The 21,281-nt window shown below is 42.2% G+C and overlaps 1 protein-coding gene across 1 annotated transcript in view; it reads left to right on the top strand.

Annotated features, from left to right (window-relative positions):
• The window catches only part of COL10A1 (collagen type X alpha 1 chain), a 150,649-nt gene that overhangs the window by 124,753 nt on the left and 4,615 nt on the right, over window positions 1-21,281 (top strand). The window lies entirely within an intron of this gene.

Raw genomic sequence — 21,281 nt, forward strand, 5'->3', positions numbered from 1 at the left:
CCCCGGAAAAATGACTGCAACATACCCAGCAAAAACAGCCCATATGTTCAATTGATTGATAGATAAATTCCAGGAAAAACAAAACTGGAAAAAATAATATTAAAAAAGTTCTCAATAACTGATGGAAACACATATATAAATAATTTCAAGCCGCAGGTTTATAAACCCGAAACTGGGATTATAAATGAATAGGGATATACATACAGACGAATATTTACTAAGGATAAGGATAATGAGTAATTGTGCAGCATGGTCACCAAAGGAGCAGGTGTCTTCCACCCAAATTATATAGTTTTAAGAGAAGTGACCTGCTGCAGTATCAAGTAGCAATGGCATGCTTCCATCCCGGGTACATTATGTAAAAAGAAAAGGGGAGCAAGTGGGACTTTAAATGAAGCATGTCAATTGAAAATAACAATGTATGAATACATGTGAATAAAATGATTTAGATTTAATTTATAATCAATAGCCACTTCTCTTAAGGCTACATTTGATGGGCACAGTGGCTGCAATTGATGGGCACAGTGGGTGCATTTGATGGGCACTGTGGCTGCAATTGATGGCACTGTGGCTGCAATTGATGGCACTGTGGTTGCATTTGATGGGCACAGTGGCTGAATTTGATGGCACAGTAGCTACATTTGAAGGGCACAGTGGCTACATTTGATGGGCATAGTGACTGCATTTGAAGGGCGCAGTGGCTGCAATTGATGGCACAGTGGGTGTATTTGATGGGCGCTGTGGCTTCAATTGATGGCATTGTGGCTGCATTTGATGGGCACAGTGGCAGTATTTGATGGGGCACAGTGGCTGCAGTTGATGGGCACAGTGGTGGCATTTGATGGCACTGTGGCAGCATTTGATGGGCACAGTGGCTGCAATTGATGGCACAGGGGCTTCAATTGATGGCACAGTGGCTTCAATTGATGGCACAGTGGCTGCATTTGATGGGCACCATGGCTGCAATTGATGGCACAGTGGCTGCATTTCATAGGCACCATGAGGCTGCAATTGATTTTTTTTTCACTATTTTTAAGAATTTTTCAGTTTGTTTGTGTCCCCCCAAAAATGTTAACCCCCAGCCACCACTGGACTAAACACTATCTCTCTGTTGATCTCCACTGAGCCGGCAGATGACAGGTCCCTCTCTGTTCACTCGACGGGGAGGGGCTTGTTGAGCGCCGCTGCTTGCATTGGAGAGATTGGACGGAAATGGACAGCATGTCCAGTTTCATCAGATCTCACCTGATCTGATCCTCCATGGATGGATACGAACGTAGGGCCGGTCAATTGTTTGGGTCCGGGACCAAAAAAGCCAACTTTACAGTTTGGGTTCGCTCAACCCTACTCTTTACCAGTAAGGCCCCTTTCACACTGTCAGACCGCTCAGGTCCGCCTGTCAGTTTTGTCAGTGGACCTGAACGGGCGCTCCATGTTAGTCTATGGAGTGATGGATGTCAGTGGTAACGTGTCCGCTGACATCCGACCCATTCCAATCTGCTAAAACCACGCAGGCACCGTTCGTCTTCAGAGATTTTCGAAATCCCCTTGTCCTACGTACTGAGCAAGCGTAGTGGATAGGAAAATAACTTAAAATAACATAAAATAAATTTAAAAAGTGTCGCAGTACAGGGCGGACACTATCCGACGGGGGACAGAATTTGGCACATCAACGGCCTTACCCAGCCATTGTTGTATTTTTGAACCAGTGTTGGCTACCTCATCCTCCTCCACCGCCGCTTCCACCTACACCGCCACATCCATCGCCACCTCGACCTCCTATTCCATATGGACCTCGTCCTCCTAGGTCAAGATTATAATTTTTCATTTTTTTAATTTCAAAGTATTTTATTTTCCCACTAGCTTATCCATTAAATTTAATAATTTTTTTCCAGAAAGGGCGTATTCTGGGGCATTCCCACCATATGTATGGCATCGTGCCTTTGAGTTTCTGAGGTTCTTAATCACTTTCTGTACCTCTTCTTCTGAGAAGGAGGCCTCCAGCATATTATTATTTTTTTATTTATTTTATGTTATTTTAAGTTATTTCCCTATCCACATTTATTAGCAGAGCACTTGCCATGCTCTTAACAACATTTTGTTGCCATTTGCAGCCCTCTAGCCCTTTCCATTACTTTTTTAGAGCCATTTTAGTCCTCAAAAGTTTGGGTCCCCGTTGACTTTAATGGGGTTCAGGTTCAGGGTCAAGTTCAGGTCAAGTTCGGTCCCAAACTCAAACTTTTTTCTGAAGTCGGTCGATCCCAAACATCCAGGTGTCCGCTCAACTCTAGTAAAGAGTATAACAAGTGAAAGCCACCATAAAAATAAACAAAAAAGTGATTAAAAATTTTATTAAAAACAAAGTAAATAAAATGACAAAAAAGATGGAATGACTGATTCCTCTTTAACAATTAACTTAATTTTTAACATGCTTAACTTTGACAAATTCTAGAAATACTATCAATACTAACTTTAAACATTTATTACTGGATTTACTATTGTCCTTGGCATTCTAATATTGATTAAACATTAAGATATCCACGCAGAAAATATCAAAATGTTAAACATTACAGAACATTCATTTTTTTTAAAAACACAAAAAACATGTTCATAATGTGGATGCAAAACCACTGTTTACATATTTATAGCATAACACATTCATGTTCAATTATGTCAAGAAAGAAACACAAAAAGCAAAACAAAAAACAAAGCAAAAAAAAAATATTATTTCCAACAAACTTCAAGAAGAAACAAAAACCTTTATCTTCCAGAATTCATCTGATTTTAATTTTAACAAATTCTAAGTAAAACGATAAGCCATAGGTCATTTAAGGAGACCACCTGCATCCAGAATTTTAGATGTAAAAATTTAACTTATTTTCCTTTTTGGAGACCTCAAAAAAAGTTTACATAAAGATATAAAATATTATATTCCTATGAAACTTTAGCACCCTTATTCCATTTTAAGTTTTTATTTTATCTTATTTTATGTTATATCACTGTTATTATGTTGTTTTATTTTTATGCTATGCTTATATTACGGTATTAGGGTCCATGTACACTGGCTTAAAAACACACTGCTTCTAGAGGAGTTTAGTATTTTGCCTATAGAAGCAGCTCAAGGTTATCCTATATGTCCATGCACATTATGCCATCTAGAGGCATATTTTAAGCTCGGCATTTAGAGGCAGAAAAAAATTCTTCTGTTTTATGTTTTTGAGAGCAGTTTTTTGGCAGCATAAAATACTAAATGCTCCTGAACTGTACAAACAGGCTCTATATTAGTGGAGTTTTTTTGCCAAATGAACTGGCGTTTTTTAAACCCAGTATGCACAGACTCTTAAGCTGCGTACACACGGGCGGATTTTATGGCCTACTTAGTCCGTCATACAATCCGACGGACAGTCCGTCATACTTTCGAATGAACGGACTTGACCACACACGGATGCACAAACAGTCCGTCGAAAGCTTGCGCGATGATGTGTAAAGCACGTACGACGGGACTAGAAATAGGAAGTCCAATACACAGCAAAGCACCCTTCCGCCGTGTAAATACTTTCTGAGCATGCGCCATTCTTAGTCCGTCGAACTAGCCTACTCACGAGCGGATTGTCCGCTGAAACCAAAGTATGACGGACAATATTACGGAAATTCCGAAATACTTAGTACGCCAGACTGCACGCTGAAAAAGTCAGCTGAAGCCCACACACGAGCGGACTGTCTGCTGAAATGTGTTTTGACGGACTAAGTAGGCCATACAGTCCGCCCGTGTGTACGCGGCTTTAGGTGTTAAATTGTGGTGGTACTTAGCAATATGTCAAGTGTTTATAATAAGGACTCTAATAAGTGCTTACATTCAATTAGTTGTCCACTTGCTAAAAGCACATGAAGTAAAAGATGAAATGTAATTACGGTAATTGCCTTGGTTTAGTGCATCTTTCTTGAATGAAAATTGAAGTAGAATTCTAATGGTATAAAAAAACTCCTGATGTTTCTGCATGAAGGGGATGTTTTATGTTAGCAAGATAGAAACTATTGGGATTATTTACTAAAGCTGGAGAATGCAAAATCTGGTGCAACTCTGCAAAGAAACCAATCAGCGTCCAGGTTTTAATGCCAAAGCTTAACTGAACAAGCTGACAAGCTGAAGTTAGAAGCTGATTGGCTACCACACACAGCTGCACTGAGTGCCCTAGTTTTAGTAAATCTACCCCTCTGTCAATCTAGTTATGGACATGAGCGCTAAATAAACCCAAAAAACATAATCAAAGTACATATGGAGTAGACCCTGCCTTTCTGCCCCTTTGCTGTCCTCTTTTACATATGACCAGCATACCACATTCACTAAGCTCTGAAGAAAATTAGCGCAACTGCACTTGCAAAGTTCACAGTCTGTTTGCTTTTACTAAATAAACCCCAATGTTTATAAGCCATGGGGGTTATTTACTAAAGGAAAATCCACTTTGCACTGCAAGTGCACTTGAAAGTGCAGTCACTGTAGACCTGAGGGAAAGCACTTAAATAAGGGGAAGCTCTGCTGATTTTATCATCCAATTACGTGCAAGCTAAAATTCAGTTTTTTATTTTCCTTGCATGTCCCCATCGGATCTACAGCGACTGTACTTCCAAGCGCACTTTTGGTGCACTTTCAAGTGCACTTGTAGTGCAAAGTGGATTTGTCTTTAGTAAATAACACCCAAATTCAGATGTGATGAATGCAAAGTAACATTGTTACTTTTGTATCTACCCTGTTTCAATCTTTGGCAGAACAAAAGTAGGTGTGTTAATCTGCACATTCAAGTGCTCTTTTTTATCAGAGATGCACCTTAAGTAAAAATCTCTCTAATTTTTTACTTAAAAGTTTATTAACAATAGATTAAAGCTTGTTAAACACTTTAAGTACTGTCAGTTAAATCAACCTTGAAACAAATCCTTCCGGGGCACCCTTTCACTAACTTTTCAGGAGTGCATAGCTAACGGTGACACCATCAACAAGAAGAGAAAGCCAACACTCAAACAACTGGCCTCAGGATATAAACGAGGTCATTTTGCAAACCTAAAAACATACACTATATTACCAAAAGTGTTGGCATGCCTGCTGTTACATGCACATTATCTTTAATGGCATCCCAGACTTAGTCCCTAGGGTTAAATTTTGAGCTGCCCACCCTTTTCAGCTATAACAGCCTCAACCCTTCTGGAAAGGCTGTCCATTCTTCCAGAAGCGCATTTGTGAGGTCAGACACTGATGTTGGACGAGAAGGCCTGATTTGCAGTCTCCGCTTTAATTCATTCGAAAGCTGTTCTGTCAGATTGAGGTCAGAACTCTGTGCAGGCCAGTCAGGATCCTCCAACCCAAATTCGCTCACCCCTTGCTTTGTGCACTCGTGCACAGTCATGTTGGAACAGGAAAGGGGCCAACCCCAAACTGTTCCCACAAAGTTGAAAGCATGGAATTTTCCAAAATGTCTTGATATGTTGACGCTTTAAAAGTTCCCTTCACTGGAACTAAGGGTCCAAGCCCAACCCCTGAAAAACAACCCCACACCATAATCCTCCCTCCATCAAATGATTTCGATCAGTGCACAAAGCAAGGTCCACCATAAAGACATGGATGAGTGAGTCTTGACTGGTCTATACAGAGTCCTGACCTCAACCTGACAGAATGCCTTTGGGATGAATTAGAGTGGAGACTGTGATCCAGGCCTTCTTGTCCACATCAGTGCCCAACCTCACAAATGCGCTTCTGGAAGAATGGTTAAACATTTCCATAGACACTCTCCTAAACCTTGTGGACAGCCTTCTTAGAAGAATTGAAGCTGTTATAGCTGCAAAGGGTGGGCCAACTCAATATTGAACCATATGTATGGACTAAGATCCCTTTCACACCAGGGCGTTTTGCAGGCGCTATAGCGTTAGAAATAGTGCCTGCAATCCGCCCTAAAAAAGCTGCACCATTGTCTGTAGTGTGAAAGCCCAAGGGCTTTCATACTACAGTGGTGCGCTGGCAGGACGTCAGGGAAAAGTCCTGCCAGCAGCTTCTTTGGAGCGATGAAGGAGCGGTGTGTTTGAAATCAATGGGGCAGCGCTGTAATACCGCCGGCAAAATGCCGCTATTGCGGCGTATTGCCGGCGGTTTCAACCCTTTCTCGGCCGCTAGCGGGGGTAAAAGCACCCCGCTAGCGGCCGAAATGCGCCGCAAATCCGGCGGTAAAACGCCGCTAAAAATAGCGGCGTTTTACCGCCCATGCTATGGGCTGTGTGATGTGAAAGGGGTCTAAAACTGGGATGTCATTAAAGTTCATGTGCGTGTAAAGGCAGGCATCCTAATACATTTGGTAATATAGTGTGTGTGTGTGTGTGTGTGTATATATATATATATATATATATATATATATACACACACACACACACACACTATATTACCAAATGTATTAGGATGCCTGCCTTTACACGCACATGAACTTTAATGGCATCCCAGTTTTAGACCCCTTTCACACCACACGGCCCATATATATATTGTTGCGCTCATAAGTTTACATACCCTAGTTTCCTCTTTTTTAACCACTTGCTTACTGGGCACTTAAACACCCTTCCTGCCCAGACCAATTTTCAGCTTTCGGTGCTCTCACACTTTGAATGACAATTACTCAGTCATGCAACACTGTACCCAAATGAATTTTGTGTCCTTTTTTTCCCACAAATAGAGCTTTCTTTTGGTGGTATTTGATCACCTCTGGGGTTTTTATTTTTTGCGCTATAAATGAAAAAAGACCGAAAATTTTGAAAAAAAACGCATATTTCTTTGTTTCTGTGACAGAATTATGCAAATTATTAATTTTTCTTCATAAATTTTGGCCACAATTTATACTGCTACATATCTTTGGTAAAAATAACCCAAATTAGTGGATATTATTTGGTCTTTGTGAAAGTTAGAGAGTCTACAAGCTGTGGTGCGAATCGCACAAAATTGATCACATCTGATGTACTGGTGGCCTATCTCGCTTCTTGTGACCCAAACAAGTCAGGAAAGTACAAATACCCCCCAAATGACCCCTTTTTGGAAAGTAGACATTCCAAGGTATTTAGTAAGAGGCATGGTGAGCTTTTTGATGTTGTCATTTTTTTCCCACAATTCTTTGCAAAATGAAGATTTTTCATTTTCTTTATTTTTCTCCACAAAATTGTCATTGTAATAGGTTATTTCTCTCACGTGGCATGTGTATACCACAAATGACACCCCCCAAAAAATTCTGCTACTCCTCCTGAGTATTACAATACCACATGTGTGGGACTTTTTCGCAGCCTGGCCACATAGAGAGGCCCAACATGCAGGGAGCGCCATCACGTGTTCTAGGAGCATAAATTACACATCTAACTTGTTGACTACTTATTACACTTTTGAAATACCAGGACAATGACACGTGACACTGATGACAGATGGCACTGATACGTGGCAATGATGACACTTATACGTGGCACTGATGACAGATGACACTAATATGTGGCACTGATGACACGTGGCACTAATACGTGGCACTGATGACACGTGGCACTAATACGTGGCACTGATGACACGTGGCACTAATATGTGGCACTGATGACACGTGGCACTAATACGTGGCACTGATGACATGTGGCACTAATACGTGGCACTAATACGTACCACCGGTGACAGATGGCACTAATACGTGGCACCAATGACACGTGACACTGATGACAGATGGCACTGATAAGTGGCATTGATGACACGTGACACTGACAACAGATGGCACGTGACACTGACAGGTGGCACTGATGACAAATGGCACTGATACGTGGCACTGATGACAGATGGCACTAATACGTGGCACTGATGACAGATGGCACTATGTGGCACTAATAACACGTGGCACTGATGACAGATGCCACTTATACGTGGCACTGATGACAGATGGCACTGGGGACAAATGGCACTGACAACAGGTGGCACTGGGGACAGATAGCACTGCGGGCAGGTGGCACTGGGGTGGGGTGGATTGCACTGGGGTGGATGGCACTGGGGCGGATGGCACTGGGGCGGATGGCACTGGGGCAGGATGGCACTGGGGCGGATGGCACTGGGGCAGGATGGCACTGGGGCAGGATGGCACTGGGGCAGGATGGCACTGGGGGGGGGGGGCATGGCACTGGGGGGGGTGGCACTGGGGGAGGATGGCTCTGGGGGAGGATGGCACTTTTTATTAAACTTTTTTTTTACTTTTTTTTTTTTTTTTTTCTTTTTTACACTGACGGCTGCTGCAGCCGTTCTTCTCTCCCCTCTCACACGCTGTCTGTGTGAGGAGGGAGAGCGGCGCTGAGAGATGATCTCATATGTTTACATATGAGATCATCTCCCATTGGACACGCCGATCACGCTGTAAACGGCCGCTGTGATTGGCCGTTTACAGCGATCTGTGTTTGCCTGTCCCCGGGGGACACGGCAAACACAGAACTTCCGCGATGCGCGCCCGCGGCGGCGCGCATTGCGGAAGTAAACACCAGGCCGTCCAGGGACGGCCAGGCACGGGAAGCCGCCCGCCCTAAGGCCGGCATTCGGCTATAGGGCGGGCAGGAAGCGGTTAATCATAATGACAACAGAAACTACCCATATGACCCCGATCAAAAGTTTACATACCCTAGTTCTTAATACCGTGTATTGCCCCCTTTAATATCAATGACAGCTTGAAGTATTTTGTGGTATTTGTGGATGAGGCTCTTTATCTTCTCAGGTGGCAAAACTGCCCATTCTTCGTAGCAAAAAGCCTCCGGTTTCTGTAAATTCTTGGTCTGTCTTGCATGAACTGCACATTTGAAATCTCTCCAGAGTGGCTCAATGATATTGAGGTCAGGAGACTGAGATGGCCACTCCAGAACCTTCACTTTATTCTGCTGTAGCCAATGACAGGTCGACTTGGCCTTGTGTTTTGGATCATTGTCACGTTGGAATGTCCAAGTACGTCCCATGCGCAGCTTCCTGGCTGATGAATGCAAATGTTTCTCCAGTATTTTTCAATAACATACTGCATTCATCTTGCTATAAATTTTGACCAAATTTCCTGTGCTTTTGTAGCTCACACATCCCCAAAACATCAGCAGTCTACCTCCATGTTTCACAGTAGGAATGGTGTACCTTTCATCATAGTCCTTGTTGACTTCTCCTCAAATGTAGCATTTATGGTTGTGGCCAAAAAGCTCAATTTTGGTCTTATTACTCCAAATGACTTTGTGCCAGAAGGTTTGAGGCTTGTCTCTGTGCTGTTTGGCATAATGTAAGCAGGATACTTTGTGGCATTTACATAGAAAATACTTTCTTCTGGCGACTCCACCATGCAGCCCATCTTTCTTCAAGTGCTTCCTTATTGTGTGTTATTTGTGAGTTTTTCTTTGCATCCAAAACAATTTTCCTGGCAGTTGTGGCTGAAATTTTAGTTGGTCTACCTGACCGTGGGTTTGGTTTTAACAGAACCACTCATATTCCACTCTTTGATTAGAGTTTGAACACTAGTGATTAGCATTCTCAATTCTTTGGATATCTTTTTATATCCATTTCCTGTTTTATTCAGTTCAACTACCTTTTCCCACAGATCATTTGACAATTCTTTTGCTTACCCCATGACTCAGAAATGTCAGTGCAGCACTGGATGAAAGATGCAAGGGTCTGTCAGGAGTCCAGAAACTCACTGACCTTTTATAAACACACACTAATTACAAGCAAACAGATCATAGATGACGATGGTTACCTTTAATAGCCATTTAAAATACACAATCCTATACCCACAGTTGATCCAGAATCACACAGCAATATTTAATTTTTGCCAGCGGGGGGAAAAATTCCTTACAGATCCTCCTAAGCAATCACTTAGTATTAATATTTAATATTGATTGTGGAAGTAAAGGCTACATTTAGTGGCATTTAACCCCTTCACACCAATGTAACACATACATGCGGCCTCACTGGACTGGGCTTTTTTCCGGGGGCGCATATATATGCATATCTGTCTTTACGCTGGGAGTGTGCCACAGAGTGTACTCCTAGCACAGAGACCGGGGTCTCAGTGGCAGCCCCGTGTCCCATACTAACAGTTGGGACCTTGATCATGCGGTTCCGGATTACCTGATTCCTGTGATAGCCTCTGATTGGCTATCAGAGTGATCAGTCACTGTGAAGCCGGCCCCTGTGTTTATCTCTCTGTGAATGGAGGGGAGAGATACATTGTATCTCTCTCTTTCCTTGCAGAGAAAAAAGAAAGTGTGAGTGTAAAAAAAAACCCAATAATAATAACAAAAAATAAAAATACATAAAAAAATAGCTAGATCAAGGTTTGATCTAGGTCAGTGCCAGGGTTAGTGTTTGGTTCAGGTAAAGGTCAAAGGTCAAGGGCAGGGTCCAAAGTCATGGTCAATATATTTTGGGCTGTATTTTTTTAAAACATTTTTTAAATTATTGTCAGTTAGTGTCAGTGTGTTTTAAGTAGGATAAAAAAAAAGCAAAATGTGCACTACAGTATTGTTTTTGGGCTGTACTACGGGTACATACAACAATTAACATACACATATGTGGTATCGCTGTGATCATCTGGAGGAGAATTTATTTTGAGTTGTTATTTGGTGGTAGGATATAGTAGGTACAAGAAATTTCCAGCTAGATTTAAAAAAATATATATTTTTTACTATTTTGGGTCAGTTTTCCTATGATAATAAGAAAAAATCAGGAGATATTCATTACCATTTACCACCAAAAGAAAGCTTATGCCACATACACGCGACCAGACTTTTTGACATCAAAGGTCCGATGGAACAAATCCGTTGGAGAATTTGATCGTGTGTGGGCTCCATCGGATCTTTGCTGTCCAAAAATCAGACGAACTTTAGAAATAGAACATGTTTTAAATTTTCCCGCCGGAACTCCACCGGACCCAGTTCCTAGCAGGAAACCCGTTCGTCTGTATGCTGGACTGGTCCAACAGACCAAATACGATGCAAGGGCAGCTACAGCACCTGCCCGAGAGAATGTTTCCAGCACGATCCTATCGCGCTGGTTCTTGGCGACAGGGTACTGTAAATCTCGCGCTGGCTGCAATAGGAAAAACACATTTTCCTATCACAGCGAGCGCGAGAGGGAATTCCCCTCCAAGAGCATTCCAGGCCCTTAGGTCTGGTATGGATTTTAACCGCTTAACAACTGGCCTATAGCCAAATGACAGCTAAAGGGCGGTTGCTTAACTCTGGGAGGACATACTATGACGTCCTCCCAGAATTCCGCTCTTGTGCGCCCCCTGGGGCGCGCACTCAAGAACATGACGGATCGACCACTTGTAACCCGATTGGTACAGTGTGAGAGGGGAAAGATCGGTGGCAACAGCGATGTGGGCTGGATCTGTAGTGCCCACAGCACTGCTCACTGACAATTTACCCTGCAATACCCTGCCAGTACTCTGCAATACCCAGCAATACCCTGCTACTACTCTGCAATACCCAGCAATGCCCTGCCAATACACTGCAATACCCAGCGATACCCTGCCAATACTCTGCAATACCCGGCGATACCCTGCCAATACTCTGCAATAACCAGCGATACCCTGCCAATACTCTGCAATACCCAGAGATACCCTGCCAATACTCTGCAATACCCAGCAATACCCTGCCAATACTCTGAAATACCCAGCAATACCCTGCCACTACTCTGCAATACCCATCAATGCCCTGCCAATACTCTGCAATACATAGCAATACCCTGCCAATACTCTGCAATACCCAGCAATGCCCTGGCAATACTCTGCAATACTCAGCAATACCCAGCAATGCCCTACCAATACTCTGCCATACCCTGCAATACTCTGCAATACCCTGCCAATACTCTGCAATACCCTGCAATACCCTGCCAATACTCTGCAATACCCTGCAATACCCTGCAATACCCTGCAATACCCTGCCAATACTCTGCAATACCCTGCCAATACCCTGCCAATACTCTGCAATACCCAGCAATACCCTGCCATACCCAGCAATACACTGCCATACCCAACAATACCCAGCCATACTCTGCAATACCCAGTCATACTCGGTGATACCCTGCAATAGCCAGCCATACTCGTTGATACCCTGCAATACCCAGCCATACTCTGCAATACCCAGCCATACTCTGCAATACCCAGCCATACTATGCAATACCCAGCCATACTCTGCTATACCCAGCCATACTCTGCTATACCCAGCCATACTCAGCCATACTCAGCCATGCTCAGCCATACTCGGTGATACCCTGCAATACCCAGCCATACTCTGTGATACACTGCAATACCCAGCTATACTCGGTGATACCCTGCAATACTCGGTGATACCCTGCAATACTCTGTGATACCCAGCCATACTCGACCATGCTCAGCCATACTCAGCCATGCTCAGCCATACTCGGGTGTACTCGGCCTCTGTATGTGGCCAGGCTGTGGAAGTCTCAAATGTGGTATCACCATACTCAGGAGGAGTAGGAGAATCTATTTTGGGGTGTAATTTTTGGTATGTACATGCTATGTGTTAGAAATATTGTATAAATGGACAACTTTGTGTGAAAAAAAATAAATTTTAACCACTTCCCGCCCGCCGTCATATGACGTCCTTGACTTTGTGCGGGGATATCTGAATGATACCTGCAGCTACAGGTATCATTCAGTTATAAGCTTTTTCAGCCGGCGATTCCCTACACCATAAGAATGATCATAGTGGCTGTTCCACTGCTTGATCGTTCTTACGGGAGGCGAGAGGGGACATCCCCCCCCCTCCTGCCGCCCTCCAGTGCTTCTACTGACTCACCACTACGATCGAAGCCAGAATAATTTTTTGTTTTTTTTTATTTCAGGCTTCCCAGTCTAGAGGTGAGATGTGGGGTCTTATTGACCCATATCTCACTGTAAAGAGGACCTGTCATGCCATATTCCTATTACAAGGGATGTTTACATTCCTTGAAATAGGAATAAAAGTGATAAAAAAAAATATTTTTGAGGAAAAAAGTGTCAAACTAAAATAAATAAAGTAAAATGAACAATAAAAAAAAAAAAAATGTAACGCGCCCCTGTCCCCGTGTGCTCGCATGCAGAAGCAAACGCATACGTAAGTCCCTCCCACATATGGAAACGGTGTTCAAAGCACACACGGGAGGTATTGCTGCGAACGTTAGAGCGAGAGCAATAATTTTGGCCCTAGACCTCCTCTGTAACTCAAAACATGTAACCAGTAAACAATTTTAAAGCGTCGCCTATGGGGATTTTTAAGTAGCGACGTTTGGCGCCATTCCACGAGCGTGGGCAATTTTGAAGGGTGACATGTTATGTATCTATTTACTCGGCCTAACTTCATCTTTCATATTATGCAAAACCATTGGGCTAACTTTACTGTTTAGTTTTTTTAAAGCACAAAAATGTTTTTTTTTTTTTAAAAGTGTTCGAAAAATTGCTGCGCAAATACAGAGCGAGATAAAAAGTTGCAATGACCGCCACTGTATTGTCTAGGGTCCTTGCTAAAAAAACATATATAATGTTTTGGGGTTCTATGTAATTTTCTAGTAAATAAATGATGATTTTTACATGTAGGAGAGAAATGTCTGAATTGTCCTGGGTGCTCCAGAACGCCTGATGGCGCTCCCTGCATTTTGGGCCTCTGTATGTGGCCACGCTGTGTAAAAGTCTCACACATGTGGTATCGCTAAACTCGGGTGTAATAGCAGAATGTGTTTTGGGGTGTAATTTGTGATATGCATATGCTGTGTGTGAGAAATAACCTGATAATATGACAATTTTCTGAAAAAAAAAGGGAAAAAAAATCTTGATTTTTCAAAGAATTGTGGGAAAAACTGACAACTTCAAAAAACTCACCATGCCTCTTACTAAATATCTTATAATGTCTTCTTTACAAAAAGGGGTATTTGTACTTTTCTGGTATGTTAGGGTCTTAAGAAATGAGAAAGGCTGTCAGTACATCAGGTGTGATCAATTTTCAGATATTGGCACCATAGCTTGTGGACTCTATAACTTTCACACAGATCAAATAATATACACAAATTTGTACTTATTTTTACCAAAGATATGTAGTAGTATACATTTTGGCCAAAATTTATGAAGACAAAATACTAATTTGCTACATTTTAAAACAGAAACAAAGAAAAATGTATTTTTTTACAGAATTTTTGGTCTTTTTTCTTTTATAGCACCAAAAATAGAAAACCCAGCGGTGATTAAATAACAAAAGAAAGCTCTATTTGTGTGAAAAAAGGCCAAAAATTTCATATAGGTACAGTGTTGCATGACTGAGTAATTGTCATTTAAAATGTGAGAGCACCGAAAGCAGAAAATTGTTCTGGTTATTAAGGGGGTTTAAGTGCCAGTAGTCAAGTGGTTAAGGGGAACCCCCTACCCTGAAAAACGGCGTGGGGGCCCCCAAAATCCATACCAGACCCTTATCCGAGCACGCAGCCCGGCCGCTCAGGAAAGGGGTCGGGGACAAGCGAGCGCCCCCCCGACTGAACCATACCAGGACGCATGCCCTCAACATGGGGGGTGGGTGGTTTGGGAAAGGGGGCGCCCTGACCGGCCGGGCTGTGTGCTCGGATAAGGGTCTGGTATGGACCTTGGGGGGACCCCCACGCCGTTTTTTTGGCGTAGGGGCTTCCCCTTAAAATCCATACCAGGCGACGGGGGTCGCAAGGTATCAATCTCGCCAAAAAAAGCTTCCTTTTCTAGTCCCTTCTTAACTCATCACGTTCAAAATGAACAGACTTTAGTCCATGTGTGGGCAAGTCCGTTCATTTGGAAGACCGCCAGAACTCCGTCGGGAAGACCAGCGGACCTAGTCTGCCGAAAGTCCGGTCAAGTCCATTAGTTTGGAAAGTCCATCGGAAACTCTGCCAGAATTCTGGCGGGAAGTCCGTTGGACCTAGTCTGCTGGAAAGTCCGGTCGTGTGTACAGGGCATTAATTTAACCTGAAAAAAACAATGTATAATCCACCTGGATGCACCAAATAGTTGTGATATGTATGGTTTTACTAACGCATGTCAAACGCATGTCAAAAATTCTAAATTGTGCTTAGGCTTTTAGATTTGTGTTACCCATAGGCGTGAAAGGTTTAAAGGAATGTGGGAAATAAAAACAAAAACAAAAAAAAACAAATATGCTCACCACTATGGCTGTAGCATCTGCACGATGCTTCAGCTTTCCCTCATTGGCTCTAAGTCTGAGAACTGAGTGATCACATGACCACTGATTGCTCAGTTTTTTGGCCCACTTTACCCTCCAGGCAGGAGATTTGGCAGACATATCTGGCTCAAGCTTTTAGCGGTGCGCTGAGGGTTTGAGCCAGCTGCCAGTCAGGCATCTGGGTGGATCCCAACATTATTTTTGGGATAAAGCCAGAGACTAGTGCAGCTCTGTGACAATTAACTAAATCAGGGTCACAGGAGTGCAAAAGTGGTGCACTCCTGTGACCCACATTATAAATATGACAACACAAGCTTTGGTCATACTTCTCTCTTAAAGTGGAAGTAAATGCTACATTTTATCTGCTTAAAAATACCTCTTCCCTCTTCGCTACCTATGCTGTAAACTGCTGGTTAAAAAGATCTTTTTAAGTACCTTTTTTTTTATTCTCTCCAGTGCAGCTACATGATATAAAACCTCTGGCTCCCCTGTGTGATGAAGTAGCTGCTGTAGGGGAGAGGAGGATGCGCTGACAATGGATGTGTAATGGAAGTCGGTGGGTGATGTAATGGCTCCTGGAATTCAGTTTCATTGTTGAGCACTCCACGACAAAGATGTGGAAAGATGTGAACCTCCAGCTTCATCCCCCCTCCATCTAGCTGCACATCTCTCCACATTCTCTGTACAATTATGCATCTTTATTAAGCCTTAAAGCCCTTAAGAAGGGTGAGGTGGGGCTGTCTGCGCGTGCAAACATGGGTAATAGATCATGCGGAGCGTTCTTATCAATGCCCGGGACCATATGGAGACTGCGGTCATGTGAAGAATGTAACACTAAGGCAGTTCCCTAACTCAGAGATGAGCCCCCACTGTACACAGCAATAAATGCAAATTTCCTTTGAAAAGCAACCTGTCTCATTTCACTACACACTGCAACTGGCATGATTGCATCAGGAGGGACATGCCAAGCGTATGCCCACTCCACCAGTCCAGCAAACCTCTATTATCTCACTCCCAGAAATACAATGGGGTCTCGTTGAGCCCATGCACGCTCTCACTTAATTCTTCTCCTTAATTCTTCCTTTACCTTATGACCAGACCATAGATCTCCATAATTCGGGTTCAGATCTGGTAGTTATTGGACACTAACCATTTGGGAGGGAGCCAGAACACCAACATCGCACCACTGGAGGACCTGTCCCCCTACCAGGTACCATACCTAATGACTGTTTGCCTTGTATCTTAAACTTGTACTTGGTTACACTCCTTCTCCTTGTCTTGCAGAGTTAACTCTTTTGCAATGGGGTAACTTCATACCCCATAGTGCTTTACAGACCCAGGTTCCTTTAGATACGCCAGTACCAACATGCACGCTTTGAATAAATTTAGACCAGGCTCAGAATGATTAATGTAACTTTACTGAACATAAAGCGGTACTCAGTTTTATTTGAACAACATCCTGTCCCTAATCCTAACTAGAATAATGTAGCATTCCAGGCATATTTCCATGAGGTGAGGTTCCATTATGGCATTGTCCAAAGCTTGGATGTCCTCCACAACAACCAGCTTCTTCAGCAGTGTCATGATTGTGCTCACAGATAAGACCCACCAGTACCCATGTTCCCGCTCTCCAGTCCTTAGCTTTACCCCTTTTTATAGCACAGATGGGCTGGCTAGGATCAAAAGCCCAGGAACTGAGATAGAACCAATAACCTATGGGGGGGGGGGGGGGGCTTTTTTGCCCTGAAAGTGTTGGCTGCATCTAATGTTCTTAACTAATAAGTGAGATGAATTTTTGTGCCAGATGCTCCTACGTACACATCCAAGAAGGTATAGGCTGGAGATGCAAAAGGAACTGAAAGTACAGGCATACCCCACTTTTAAGTACACACCGGGGTTTATTTACTAAAGCTATAAAGTGCAAAATCAGACTCACTATTACATAGAAACCAATGAGCTTGTGGGTTTTATTACCAAAGATTAATTGAACAAGCTGGGGTAAGAAGATTATTGGTTTCTATGCAATAGTGAGCCTGATTTTGCACTTTATAGCTTTAGTAAATAAACCCCATTGCGTGCTTAAAAGTGGGGTATACCTGTACATCTCAAAAAATTAGGAAGATGCCTATCTTAGTCAATTGTCATTGGAACAAGTGTTGTTGGAAGATTTACTCTCATCTTGTGTTCTGTAACAACTCTAAAATTTTGTATTTTCCTCATTTTCTGTTTTTTTGGCAATGTTCTCTTGGCCAAGCAGAGAGAGTGAAACCTTCTAGCAAGGGCACAGCAAGCAATAAAAACCCATCAAGGATAATGCAGCTTCCCTTATTTATCCAAGACTGAAAAAAAAAAAGTTTTGGCTATACATGCACTGTAATTTTAGGGGTAAGTTAAGGCCTAAGGAGATGGGAAAGGCCACGTACTATGGATATACATACAGTTAAAGTAGAACTCCAGACAGATATAAAAGACACATATGAATGCAGCTTTAATACATCCTTAACAGTATTTTTTAAATGCAAGCAGTGTAATACCTGAATTTATTTGTCAGTGTTTTGCAGTCCTTGTGCATTGATATACAGCTCAAAAAGGTGGAGAAATGGTAAAAGGGTCATGCTGATTGAAGAAGAGAGCAGAGGAGTGGCAGATGAGCTCATTAGTGTGTGCTTCTACTTTCACTGTTCAGGTACAGGCTGGGAAAGACACCTGTAATGCCACGTACACACAACCGGACTTTTCGAGGGACTAGGTCCGACAGACTTTCGACGGAGTTCTGACGGAGTTCTGACAGAGTTCTGACGGACTTTCCAAATGAACGGACTTGGCCACACACAATCACACCAAAGTCCGACGGATTCGAACGTGATGACGTACGACTGGACTAGAATAAGGAAGTTCATAGCCAGTAGCCAATAGCTGCCCTCGCGTCGGTTTTTGTCCTTTTCTAAAGTCTGTCAGACTTTTGCAAATCAAAAGTCCGCTGCAGCCCACACACGATTGAATGGTCTGCCGGAATCATTCCGTCGGACTTTTGATGTTGAAAAGTCCGATCGTGTGTACGTGGCATTATTGTTACTAAACCGTAGAAAAGAAAAAGCCACATGTTGCACGGGGCTGTGTAATGTGAAAGATCTATGTAAACCTCAAAACTAAAGCAATCAAATGGAATAGAGTCCTCACAATTTCTAAGAGCCCAGATTAATCTAGCCCCAAAAGATGTAAAATGGATGAAGCTGCTAGGTACCAACATAAAAATCAGTCTTCAGTAACCGGGGCTCTCCAGGTTAATTTTTACGGTTTGTTGGTACCTAGAAATCACATTTATGTTTACTTCTTTCTGGTATAAATCACAGAACAGGGTGGTTAGAAATATAACTTATTTGGCAAGTTAAACAGCTATGCATTTCATCTGTGTATTTAGATGTTTGCTTGGAGTTCATCTTTAGGCATAATGGCAATCTGTCAATGGATATTGCTCACTGAACATTTAAAAAAAAAAGATATTTAACTTAAAGTCCTTGTTTTGCTACAGAGAGTATTTTTTTTCCAGAATGTTCAAGTTTTCTTATTTAACTCTTACCCTGCCAGAGCTGCTTTCACATTTTTTGCACACATGTTTAAAAAATCTTTTTAGGGCTGAAGATTACATAAAACTCTAAAATATTATATATTCTCTGAAAACAGACATCCGAGAGAATAAAATGTTGGTGGTTCCAATTTTTTATGTCACACAAGATTACCTCAAAAGTCTAGGAAATGCAAAATTTCTGTAAAAATACACTAAAGTTAATTTTAGGGAATACAAATGGAATAAATTACCCAATTTTTTGGTAAAATATAAATTATGAGGTTGCACTGAATAAATAGATGTCCAACATGTCAAACCTTAAATTTGCGTGCACCCGTGAAATGGTGACAAACTTCAGTAACCTATATTTTCCATAGGCAACCCTTTAAAAGCCTGGTTCTAGAAAAATTGTTCTCTGGCATGCATGGCAATATGTAACATGTGAATGTGTAAAAGTGTCCCTCGCGCTACTTGGAGTATTTGATGCGATTTACTTTATTACATGAGGTGAGAGTTCTGTGAGACTGTTGTTTCAGGAAGCAATTTGTGAAGTTATTTATGGACATTATCTTGTCATTGATATGTCCACTCCATATTCTATCCATTGTGTTCACCATTTTATGAATTTTAGATTCTCCCAAAGCACTTTATTCTCCTTGGAGGACTGGAATACATTGATTGTTTTTTGGAGAATTAACATTTGCACATGTTTTATTATCACCTTATTGCAGGATTTTGAAAACCAATGGAAATTCATGATATATTAATTTTTGCACTATTTTTTTCATCTTTTTGTGGAGATATTATCATTTGCACTTTAATGCCGCGTACACACGACCGGACTTTTCGACAGCAAAGGTCAGACGGAACGAATCCGGGGGACAATTCGATCGCGCGTGGGCTCCATCGGACCTTTGCTGTCCAAAAATCTGACAGACTTTAGAAATAGAACATGTTTCAAATTTTTTCGCTGGAACTCCGCCGGACCCAGCTCCTATTGAGAAATCCGCTCGTGTGTATGCTAGTCCAACAGACAAAAACCAATGCTAGGGCAGCTATTGGCTACTGGCTATGAACTTCATTATTCTAGTCCGGTCGTACGTCATTCGAATCTGTCGGACTTTGGTGTAATTGTGTGTGGCCAAGTCCGTTCATTCGGAAAGTCTGTCGGAACTCTGCCAAAAGTCAGTCGGAAAGACCGTCGGACCTAGTCCATCGAAAAGTCCGCTCGTGTGTACGCAGCATTAGACTTTGGCACTTTAATAACCCTTCTGTGGATTGCACTTTATTAATCCCTTTGTGGATTGCACTTAATATGTTATTATTTTTAGTACTGCATGAGATCGCTTTATATATTAATATGTAACATGTGTATCATGATCAACGTTTTCATGCGTAAGCACCCCCGATGTTTGTTCATTTGTATATGTGGGGGTGGGGGGCCTCAAAAAATGTGTGGGGGGGATTTTATGTGCTTAGGTGTAATGTTTTTACAATAATTTTTTTTTGTTTTAAATTTTTTTTTAACACACATGGGACAGGTTCTCCTTAAAGAGACATTTGGGGTCTAATAGACCCTGGATGTGTTCCCTGTGCACCACTGAATGTAATGCGATGCATATCACTTTGCATTACATTCTTTTGCCAGCCATATTGGCCAGGGACACTGAGGGGCAGACCCGGAAGTAACGTCAAACATGTGACTTTCCTGGTCAGCAACAAGGACGGGAGAAGGGTGGGCGCGACTCCACTTGTCTCCCTCCCCCTTACCCTTCACTGCACCTACTATGCTGGCATACATGGTGGGGGGGGGGCACGTTACCGGGGTTGTGCAGCCACTGGAATGCTTCTGAGAGGCAGGAGCCTACTTGTCAAATTTACACACAATCTCAGTGGCTGTAGCCACCGCGAATGTGTGCAATGTACGGACCTGGCAGCAAAAGGGTTAAAATGAAGTTATAATTCCAAGTAAACTTTGCCTAAGAAAAAAAATACCCCTAAATAATTTTTAACCACTTCATAACCGTACTATAGCTGAAAGACAGCTTCATTGTGGCTCTGTTTTGGGAGGGAGTCCATAGACGTCCTCCCTGAACCATGTCCCCCGTGTGCCCCCTGACTCTAACACATACTGTTGGTGTGCTGCCCCCCAGGCTCTAACTCATACTATTGATCTTTGAATACCTAAACTTGGCAATAATAATTAATTAACCTATATACATTAATGTACAGTATATGAATATATATTGACCTGATTTGCAGGAAATATCGAGCACACCTATTTGTTGTTGATTACTAACTTTTTTAGAATTACACATACACATACACATTAAGCAGTTAATAAACTTTCACATTATTTACTGCTTTATATAATGGAAAGTAAAATTATATTGGCATGTTTTGTTTTATTGTTCAAGTGTTTTGTAAATAAGAAATACACTTGCATGAAAAAACTAATAAAAATAACACATTATAATCTAAACATTTACCATGAAAATGTTCCCCA

The sequence above is a fragment of the Lithobates pipiens genome, unplaced genomic scaffold, assembly GCF_037356315.1.
Source record: "Lithobates pipiens isolate NorthernLeopardFrog02 unplaced genomic scaffold, aLitPip1_a1.2 Scaffold_18, whole genome shotgun sequence".
NCBI lineage: Eukaryota > Metazoa > Chordata > Amphibia > Anura > Ranidae > Lithobates > Lithobates pipiens.